Here is an 11,189-nt window from a genome sequence, read left to right as displayed (position 1 = left end):
GCTACCCACAAGCAAATTGGGCCCTTCTGGTGCTGATTCCTGGGTGGGTAGGTGTGTGTATATTCTAAGACCCTGTGAGTCTCTCCAGCGAACTCTCCTGTGAGGCTGGGAGTTTCTACTGCCACGGCAACCCCCACAGGTTTTTTCAGTCAGAGGTTCTGAGGCTTTATTTCCCTGCACTGGAATCCTGGGTTGCTCAGTCTGTCTTGCTCCCCAGTTGTTCCTCCCAGTTTATCTGCATGCGAATGTGGGACCACCCAGTCCACCAGCTGCTGCTTTGCCCGCCCCAGTCCTCCATCTACGGCCTTGCCATGCATCCTGTCTGCCTGGCTGCCTGTCTCCGCCCCTCCTACCGGTCTGGATGACTGTTTCTTTAACCCCTTGGTTGTTGGACTTCCATACTGTTCAATTTTCTGTCAGTTCTGGTTGGCTTTTTTTTTTTTGATTTGTTGTTGTCCTTTTGGTTGTTTGAGGAGGTACAGTGTGTCTACCTACGTCTCCATCTTGGCCAGAAGTCTGGAGAGGCTTTCAAGATCACCTTTCCCTGCCCACTTCCTGTTCCAGAAAAGGAAAGAGATCCACACAAAATGAGGAACTTCTCAGGGGTCATGAACATGGGGCTGGAACCTGAAACTGGTTTGTTCCTTCAATCACTCAACACAAATTTATTGAGTGTTTACTATGTGCCAGAGGGTTGTCTTGAGTAATGAGAGCCCACTGGGAAAGTCAGAATGATGTGTCAATGCAAATCGTAAGTGCTGGGAGGAGAAAGAAAGAAGGAAGTCTTGTGAATAATGACGGATCCTTCTCCAGTGTTGGTGGAGATGTGAGTGAGGAGGAAGCCCTGAAGGTCTCTAGTGTGTTCCGGTATCTCAAAGAACAGATGAGTTCACCTCAGAATCCCTTGGTAAATTAACCCAGGCTGCTTGTGAAAGGGAAGACTCTTCCCATGGGAAGTGGCAAAAGTCATGTCCCCCTTCCCCAACTATTGTTTCTAGAATTCACTTGCCTTTTGAGGATTTAGGAAGCTCCACTAATACTGTCACTCTGCCCCCCTGAAATATTATTATTATTATTATTATTATTACTTTTCTGCCCCAGGCATGGGTATAAACCTTTATGGTAACTCCCCACAGCACAGATGAGACTATGTGGAAGATTGTTCTGATGTCTCAGAAAAAAAGACAGGAAAGACATCAGTTACTAAAAGCTGACAGCTAGAGAGGATGGCACTGGGAACCCGCAGGCTCAGGTGCACTTTTGTGAGGTTGGAAGGCTCCTGTAAGATTGGCCCTGCCCGGCCCTGGTTAGGCAGCTGATGGCTGTTCCTACTCCCCGAGGAAACTCAAGCATGTCAGAGCTCCTCAGAGTCCAAGACTGGGAGAGCAGCATGGTGCATAGTGACAAATGTCCCTTCACCCTATGGTCCAAATTCCATCTCTCAAATAGCGAGAACACAAGTAGCTACCAATTCACAGATGGCTTTTATTCCAGAAATCTATTTGCTAGACAGTACTTTGGATTCTGCCATGCATTTTCAAAATAAATAAACAAAAAAACGAACTAACTAACTAACAACAACCAAAAAAATATCAATAGTGATTGAAATCAGAGGCAAGTCCAAGAAAGGTCCATTTATACTCTAGTCCACCTGAGAATGTGAGATATCTAACTTCCCAACTTGGCATAAATCAGGAAGTGAATGCAGATGTTCCTGGGCACTCTCTCTACCAACATATAATCTGTAACAGTACAAGGGTCTACAAATCCTCCATAGGTCCCCAGGAATTGTGCATCAGGAACAAAGCACAGCTGCCCCACAAGGAGCTGTGGCTGCAGCTGGCAAAGACGAGCGTTCTTGATCTGGATCAGCAGAGCAGTCATTTCTAAATTGGGTCTAGCAAACCGCCTGTGTTCCCCAAGTATCTTTAGCGTTTGGTGCATTGGAAGGAAACACAGTACAATTTGTAGCATCACAGGACACAGGAAAATCATAGATGGATCAGAGCGCCTGGTAAACATATTTTTTCATCAAGAGATATTGTCGGCTGCTACTGTGTCGAGTGAGCCCAGCAGGAATTCTTGGATAAGATCTTGTTTCCGTGAAGGGTCATTGGAGCAACTGTTCTTGACTATGCAAATGTAAGACAAGGGGACAGCACTACCCTGGGAAATGGGGTGTAACAGGATTTGCTGGGACATGACTGATGGTACCCTTTCCAATGTCTCTTGTCCATGACACCAGTGAATATATTTACAAAATGGAACCTATTGGGGAAAAGGGAATTTAAACACTGGCCTCTTTTCTACTGAATTTCCACAGCATTGAAACCTCTCTGATGAACTTGGAGGGTCCTAACTGTGTTGGTCAGCCAGGCGGGGTGCTGGACATTGTGGAGGGGAACACAAGGTCAGACAGGGGGCTGTGGACCGGTGACTATGGTTGAAATCAGAACTTAGGTGGCCTGAGGAGGTGGGAGGAGGGAGTGTAGTTACTGGTTTAGGCGCAGCTTATGATTGAAGTGTAAAACATGTCCTGATACCAGCAACAGAGGCAGGTCATACTAGTGTAGACCACGTTGGAAAAACCAGGGCTGCTCGACCCCAACACTATTGACATCTTGGGCTGGATAATTTTTTTACCTGGGGGTGAGATGGGCAAGGCCCTGTCTGGTGCACTGTAGGAGGTTTAGCAGCCTCCCTGGTCTCTACCCACTAGATGCCAGTAGCATGTCGGTCCAAGTTGTGACCAACAATTATGTCCCCAAACATTGCTAAATGTCCCCTGGAAGGGCAGAATGGACACTGGCTGAGAAGCACTGGACTAAGCTGAAGAGTGGAACCCTAGAATCTCAAAGGCAAGGTGTCTTGTGTGAGTATTGGGACTCTTGGACCCATCAAGGCACCCAAGGCAAAAATGCTCAGATTCCTTGGGACTGTCCTGTACTGACCAGCTGGACATCTGTCTCTCTCCAACGGCAACTGGATGCAGAAAGACCGTGGGAAATTAGTAAGCCTCTCAAGATCCATGAGCAACTCTACTTGAAAGTGAGCCTTCAAGGACAAGGCACCGGATGGCCTGCCAATAAACCTTTTCAACCAAGTAATAAGAAAACGAATGGATTGTGGTGCTATTTGTACCCTGAGCAGGTGAAGCAGGCCAACCAATGTGGCCCACCTAAGGGAAGTAGCTGGAGGGAAGAGAATGTCAAGCTTGTGTAGATGAATAATCTTGTCAGCAAGAAAAATATGAGAATCCTCTCTTCATAGTAGAGCTGCAGTTTTCTCTATGTAAGAGCATCTCTGGTTACTTCAAATTATGACATGAGTCTCTAAATAAAATGAATCTAATGGTATTTTATTCTGAATAGCTCAAACAGCTCTCTTAGGACGAGAAGGCGTTGTGAAATGAGGCAACTGTGAAGGCAGTCATTGCAAATGAAAACAGGTTGAAAATCATAGCCCTGGAGGAAGAAAATTAAATGCCTTAATATCTATAAAAAGAGGCTACCTGACCAATATATCTGAGTCAGTAATGTTACTCTCCATTTGCTATAGAAACAAGAGGTGCAAATTTGCTGGAGTTCAAGTTGCATTTCAGGGAAAGGTATGTATAATTCAGTAAATTAGAAAATATAAATCAAATATTGAAGAGCATGGTTTTATGAAATTTATAATTCAAAGGTGATTCTTCGGCTTCCAAGTAAAGCCTTATTTTAGCGATGTGCTTCTCCTTGTGATTGGTTTTTCTTTCATGGAGAATGAATTAGCTACAATCAAAAATATTATAAAATGCGAAGAACCAAATAAGGACACATTCAGCTAAAGCTGAAATTGTATCCCACATGGTCAGGTGTGAAAAGTATATTTTCACCGTTTATTGACCTAAATAATATACCATTGCAGCTTTCCTCTGGAGAAAATATAGCTTTGTAGTCTCATCTGTGGTCCTACGATTTTTCCATGTTTATTCTAGTGTCTTAATCTCCCAAAAAGGCTTCAAATGCATCACCCTTTTCTGTCATTACCCTTGAAAGCATTACATGCGTTTGCTTGTTTTTTTAGGTATACATGTAAAAATTACATGCCTCAGAGACCCATGTAAAAAAATCATGACTATATTGTATTTATTAATCCATTCATTCATTCATGTATTTATTAATTTATTTAAAACAGGACTCTTACAGTTACTATCACTACATAACACAAATGTCCCCAAACTGCACTGGCTTAAGACCATCATTTGTATTAGGCACAAGAGTTATGTGCATCATGAGTTTGGACAGAGCACAGCGGGTTGGCTGATCTCTTCTCTACACTCTCTGGGGCCTCAGCTGAGAAAACTTGACCCTAGGAGGTGCCTCAGTGTTTAGGGGCTGCAATCACCCAAAAGTCTGTTCCCGCACATGCCTGGAGCCAGGGCTGGCACCGACTGAAAGACTGGGACCACCGAACGGAGTGTTGGCACACGGCCTTTCTGAGTGGTCTGGCTCCTTGGCAGTATGGTGGACTCAGGGTAGTCGACCTTCTTAAATGGCAACTTAAGACTCTAAGCACAAAAGTTCTAGAAAACAACATAGAAACCACATCATCTTTGGTGACTCAGCCTCAGATATCAACCAGCAAGTCGGCATCCCTTTCACCAAACTCTGCTGGTGAATGTGGTTGGTTATAGTTCCAACCCAGATACAAAGGGAAGGAAGTTGGGCCTGTGTCTTGGAGGGAGGAAAGTCAGAAAATGTGGAAGTTTTGTTATAACACCACCACAGGGCATACCAAGGTATAGATTTAAAGCACAGGATTTTTATTATTAGGAATAATAAAAAGATATAACTGCAGGTATATCAGAGTTTTTAAATAATACGGAATATTTTGAAAAACCTTATACCAATCAATTCAAAAACAAAGAAAAAGGACAATTTTCTAAAAATATATAATATGCTAAAACTGAAATAAGAAATTTCAAACCTGAATAGGCTTATAAGCATGGAAGAAATCGAGGCATTGGTCAAAAATTGAGATACACACACCCACACACCATTCTCCAAAGAAAATATTCAGCTGGCCACTAAGCTCGGTGAATCACGGTGCTCGCCACTCACAGGGAAATGCAAATTAAAACCAAGTGCTGTGCCACCTCGTACCTACTAGGATGACTGTCATCAAAAAATAGAAGTAAGTGTTGGCAAGAACGTGCAGAAATCACAACACTTGTACACGACTGTCGGGATGTAAAATGGTTTAGCCACTGTGAAAAACAGTTTAACAGTTTCTCAGAAAGGTAAAGATAGAATTACCACACAGCTCAGCAATTCACTCCTAGGTATATACCTGAGAGAAATGGAAACAGGGGCTTAAACCAGATGCTTGGATGTGACTGCACACTAAAGCACTCGGTACAGGAGCCAGAAGGTGGAAGCAACCCAAGTGTCCTTAAATAGGTGAGTGGATGAGCAGATGTGGTCTGTCTATCCAGGGGAACATTAGTCAGCTTTAAAAAGAATTGACGTACTGGCCCAGGCTACAAAATGGATAAGCAGGGAAAACTGTAGGCTAAGTGGATTAAGCCAAACACAAAAGGACAACTATTGCATGATTCCAATTATGTGAAATAACTTGAATAAGCAAATCTGTGGAGACAGAAAGTGGATTAGAGGTCACCAGGAGCTGGGCAAGGCTACCAGGGGGAGGAACGGGGAGCTCTTGTTTAACGGGTACGGAGTTTCTATCCAGGGCGATGCAGACATTACAGAAATAGGCAGTGGTGTTGGTTGTGCAGCATTGTGAATGTAACTAATGCCACTGTATTGTACTCTTGCAATGGCTTTCCATTTGAAAGTGGCTAACAGAGTAAATCTTAAATGTTCTCAGCACACAAAAAAATAATTTGTAACTATGCGAGGTGACAGATGTTAACTTATTGTGGTCACCATTTTGTAGTGTGTACATATATCAAAACATTAGGTTGTACACCTAAAACTAACACAAGGTTATGTGTCAATTATATCTGAACAACTGAGTAAAATGGCTAAAATAGCAAATTTTGTGTTATATATATTTCACCACAATGAAAAAAAGCTCACCAGATCCAAAGAGTTTTACTTTTTTCCATTCTGTTAATGTATTGGGGTGACACCGGTTAACAAAAGTATACAGATTCCAGGTGCACAGTTCTACAACACATCATCTGCACACTGTGCTGTGTGTTCACCCCCCGTCACGTCTCCTTCCATCACCATTTACCCCCCTATACTCTCCTCCACCTCCCTCCCCCCAGCAGTCACCACCCTGTTGTCCATGTCCTTGAGTTTTTTCTTGTTTGTTCTGTTTTGCTCAATCCTGTCACCCCCCCAAAAATCCTGACACCTGTCAGCCTGCTCACTATCTATGAGTCTGTCTCTGTTTTGCTTGTTAGTTCATTAGATTCCACACATGAGTGAAAATATGTGGTATTTGCCTTTCTCTGACTGGCTTATTCCACTTAGCATGATGTTCTCCAGGTCCATCCGTGCTGTCGCAAAGGGTAAGATGTCTTTCTTTTTTATGGCCAAGTACTATTCCACAGTTACATAGACAAGTTCACAGAACAGATAATATGGGTGTATGTGTGTGTGTGAGAGAGACAGACAGACAGAAAGACAGGGGGACAGAGGCAGGGAGAGGAAAAGAAAGAGATTAGTCTGCTTTTTTGAGATTAAAAGTATCCTTTATACTGAAATAAAACAAGAGCAGTACAAGAAAGGGAAAAACAGTACAATCTCTGCTATGAACACAAAAGCAAAAAATCTAGATGTTAAAAACTAAATCTAACCATTTTTTTATTTTTTAAGTATATTTTATTGATTATGCTATTACACTTGTCCCATTTTTTCTCCCCTATTTTTAAAATATTTTGACCAAGTTTAGTGTATCCCAGAAATGCAAGAAAAGTTTGACATCAAAAAGCCTGTTAATGTAATTCACATTAAAATATTTAAGTCATATTTGATTATCTGAAAAGATGCAGAAAAAAAAAGCTTGTGCTATATGATTCAACACTTGTTCTAGATTAAAAATGCTTTAACCAGCTAGGAACACTTAACTTATAAGAATGAGAATTTTTACACTTTGATTTTAAACAAATCTGCTAGATCCATTTATTTTTCTTGCATAAGAATTTTTACAAGAAATTATGCTTTTGAATTTTGCTTTTTAATAATTTCAGGATATGATGAAGAGATGTCTCATTCTTAGGGACCGGTTTAGTTTAGTTCAATGTTAAAAGGTGAGGGAGGTTATAATCAGAAGGTGAATTAGCACAAGAGTGGTGAAAAAATTCTGCCTCTATGACAGCTGGTCACTTCTCTTACCACAAATATCTGCTGTAGACTGAACTGTGTCCCCCAAAACTCCCAGGTTGCTGCCCTGTCCCTCAATGCCACTGTATTTGAAGACAGGAATCTTAGGAGGTAATTTCTGTTAAATGAGGTCGTAGGAGTTGAGTGCTAATCCCAGTCGAGGATGTCTGAGAGGAGGAGAGAGTTAGGTCTGTCTCCACCTGAGTGCATCCAGGAAAGGCCATGTGAGGACAGAGCAAGACAGCAGCCATGTGCAAGCCCCCACCCAACACTGAAGCGACTGGCAGCTTGGCCTCGGATTTCCCAGCCTCCAGAACCGTGAGAAAATCAGTCTCTATTGTTTAAGCCACCCGGTCTATGGTACTTTATTAAAAGTATCTGAGACAACATTCACCATCTTTTTTCATTTAATAAAGTTTACAGCATTTGCTGTCTGATACACATTAACTTAATGAACCTCATAACAACCCTCTGCAGTAGTTACTATTATTAATCTCATTTTACAGATGAGGAAATTGAAATCTAGGGAAGTTAAGGAAGTTGACCAAGAACCTTCAACTTCAATATCCTGCACTCAACTTCTCCCTCTCTTCTCCCTTTCTGAGGCTCCAAGGATCTTCTCCAATTCCCCCCATGACTTTTATCCACTCTTTCCCATTTTCCATCTCTCTCTGCCATATTTTCATTTTGTAAAATCTCTTCTTTATGCCATGGCTGGTGTGGCTCAGTGGATTGAGCACTGGCCTGTGAACCAAAAGGTCTCCGGTTCGATTCCCAGTCAGGGCACATGCCTGGGTTGTGGGCCAGGTCTCCCATTGGGGGCGTGCAGGAGGCAACCACATGTTGATGTTTCTCTCCCTCTCTTTCTCCCTCCCTTCCCCTCTCTCTAAAAATAAATAAATAAAATCTTTAAAAAATAAAACAAAAAATAAAATATCTTCTTTACTTCATTAATTCTCCTTCTAGCCCTCTCATCAGATACTTAACCCATGCTTTGCTTTTTTTAAAAAAAAAAAAAAGCATAACCGTATTATTCATTTCTAAAAGTTCTAGCTGGGTTCTTTTTCACATTTTCCTGACCTTTCTGATGGTATCTCACTCTTCCTTTATATTTTCAAAGCTTCCTTTTAAGCTCTTTTACAGTCATTGCTTTTTTTACGTTCTTCCTCTGATCACTGTACTATCAGAACTTCTTGGGCATCTAACAGTGCCCTCTGCGTGTCTGCAGACTCCTGACTGTTCCCTCCTGTGCTGTCTGATTTTGGACACTGAGCTCACCTTCTGCAAGTCTACCTGCGGCCATCCTGAACGGACAACTCGAAGGTGTATCTCTCCAGAAAAGTTTTGTGTCTGCTCTTGCCCAGCACCTGCAGGGATACAGTAACCTGAGTCTGCTTTTTAAAATGTGTGCCCTAGGGAGTTTCTAAAAGATATAAATAGCAGAAACAGACAGTTAAACAGCAGAGTGCAGGCCATGCCGTTGTGAATTCCTGGGAGGATATTTTCCTCACCACATGCGGAGCACAAGCTGAGACAGACCAGTGCCTTTGTTGTCTCCTTGTGCCAGCTTTCAGCCTAAAGACCTATTCTTTCACTGTGGAGAGTTTTTCTTACATTACCTCTTTGATAAATTCTGCCTTTTCTTTCTTTTGTGTTGTGTGTGTGTGTGTGTGCTTCTCTTTTTCTATATCTACGAATGTGAGATTTCTTAAAGTGAGATCCTCTCATTTTCTCTGGAACACTTTTCTGTAAGGGCAATAGGCTAGTTTCTTTCACTGGGGATCCAGAAACGCCAGTATCTGGGGCCTGTTCTTTGTGGCGTTCCGTTTCTCCAGGTATATTTTTGGTTGCCTCAGCTCTGTGGGAAGGAGAGCGCCCTGTCCACCTCCCCGCTTAATATTCAGCCTTCAGCCCTGAAACACACCCGCCCTCTGCCCTGCCTGGGGACTTGAGACCAGAGTGTCTTTGGCTCAACTTCCCTTGAAGCTCCCAATCTCCTCCAAGTGGCAGAAGAGGGGGTGAGGAGGACTGGCATTACTCCTTGCTCGCAGGAATAAGGGAGGGTTTTAAAAATCTAGCCCCTCTTTGTGTAGACCTTCAGATCTTCTTGCATTTCTGCCCTGATGCTCTCCCCACTTCTCTTGGTACCTGACTGTAGTAGTTTCCTGAGGCTGCTGTAACAAAGCACCACACACTGAGTGGCTTAAAACAACAGAAATGTATCGATTCACAATCCTACAAACAAGCAGTAAGAAATCAAGGCATTGGCAGGTTGGCTCCTCTTGAGAGCAGTGAGGGAGAGTGGGTCCGTGCCTGGCGCCAGCTTCCCGTAGCCGCAGGTGCTCCTGGGCCTGTGGATGCCGTCCTCGCCCCACGCGTTCACACGGTCCTCCCTCCACGTGTGTCGCTGTGCACAGATTCCTTTTGGGTTGTACGGACACCATCATACCGGATTGGGGCCCAGTCTAATGGCCTCATCTTAAACTGATGCCCTTTGTGAAGACCTCCTCTCCGAAGGTCACACTTTGGGGTGCTGAGGGTTAGGACTCGAACACAGCGGCTGTAGAAGGACACGTTCAGCCCATCACACTGCTGAGGCAATTCGTGGGCCTCTCTGGAGTTCTGCAGAGTGAACAGCTCATTTCCTCATTCTTACACACAGAGACACACATGTATGCATGGACACACACAGGCAGATAAACACCTGCAGAATCACACACAGATACACTGAAACATGCATAGACACAGACACACGGAGGTCCACACAGAGACACACAGATACACAAACATAGATACACTCAAACACAAATCCAAATACATAGAGGCGCACACAGAGACACACGCTAATACATGGAAACACACACTGAGATACACACAGATACTCAGAAACATGGAGAGACACATAGACACACACACTAGTGTCCTGGGCGTGTGGCTTGCTTTGGTCTGTTCATCCCACACCACACTCTTCCATCAGCTTTGCTTCTGTTCTCATTCTCTCTGCTCTTCTGAGCCATGATATTTATATCTTCTGTAATTTCAGGGAGATTCAGAGAATAAATGGAGATTAACTGTGTACATTCGTTCTCCCACATTCGGCTGAGAAACACCCCAGAGCCACGTCGACTGGGGCCGGGAGCACCGCCCCAGCGCCTTGGCTACAAAGGAGACATCCTCCCCCTGAAATGACGTCCTTTAGGAATCTAAGCCGCCTGCCTCTGAGCGTGGCCTGTCTGTACCAGAAATGCCCGGTGACCCCCTGACCTGCAGCTCTCAAAGCCTGACCTAATTTCTGCCCAGCTCCTCCCTGAGCTGATTTCTCTGCGTCCTTGTCCAGCAGGTTGCGCTCCTCTGCTCAGCACGTTTGTGTTCCACGACTAGGAGTAACCTGCCACTTTAAAAGAAAAAAAAAAGCCACCAAGTGACCTTCCTTAGAAACGAGTTGCTAAGTGGGTGTTTCTGCTGGAGACTTGGCTGCAGCTTCCCTGAGCCGCCCTGGGACCGCCCCAACATTCAGCCTTTTCCTTTGAGCTCAGAGAAGACTCCACAGTAAGACCCGTGTCTCTCCGCTTCCCCTTCACCCCAGAAAGCAGAATCTGCCACGTGCCTTTGTAAAGTTTCTGAAGGTAAATCACTTCCCCCTCCTCGGGAGCAGGGCTGATGGGGGCCTGTTCTCAGTTCCCGCCTGGGAGTTCAGCCCCTCCCCTTGGGCCCTGAGCAGATTGAAGGACTTGTCAAGTTAGGGGTCCTCATCATTTTTATCCACGTTTTAGTTTCTGGGATTGAAACGCACAGCATCCTTCAGGCTGCTTTGATTAGAGCTGCTGCCAGGAGTCTGGTTTGCAGCAACGT

The 11,189-nt window shown here is 44.0% G+C and overlaps 1 protein-coding gene across 9 annotated transcripts in view; it reads left to right on the top strand.

Moving 5' to 3' along the window:
* The first annotated feature begins 10,660 nt into the window (after positions 1 to 10,660).
* The window catches only part of CC2D2A (coiled-coil and C2 domain containing 2A), an 89,214-nt gene continuing 88,685 nt past the window's right edge, over positions 10,661 to 11,189 (top strand). For 3 of the 9 annotated variants that reach the window (XM_045182744.3, XM_045182741.3, XM_045182747.3), the window contains exon 1: positions 10,663 to 10,963. The gene's annotated coding sequence lies outside the window, so the exon portion shown is untranslated. Of the gene's footprint in view, positions 10,964 to 11,189 lie in introns of all 9 variants that reach the window. The other 6 variants (XM_045182743.3, XM_045182742.3, XM_053923531.1 and 3 more) reach the window with 4 other exon arrangements.

The sequence above is a fragment of the Desmodus rotundus genome, chromosome 4, assembly GCF_022682495.2.
Source record: "Desmodus rotundus isolate HL8 chromosome 4, HLdesRot8A.1, whole genome shotgun sequence".
NCBI lineage: Eukaryota > Metazoa > Chordata > Mammalia > Chiroptera > Phyllostomidae > Desmodus > Desmodus rotundus.
The sequence above is the reverse complement of the archived record's forward strand: the minus strand, read 5'-3'. Positions and strand labels throughout refer to the sequence as shown.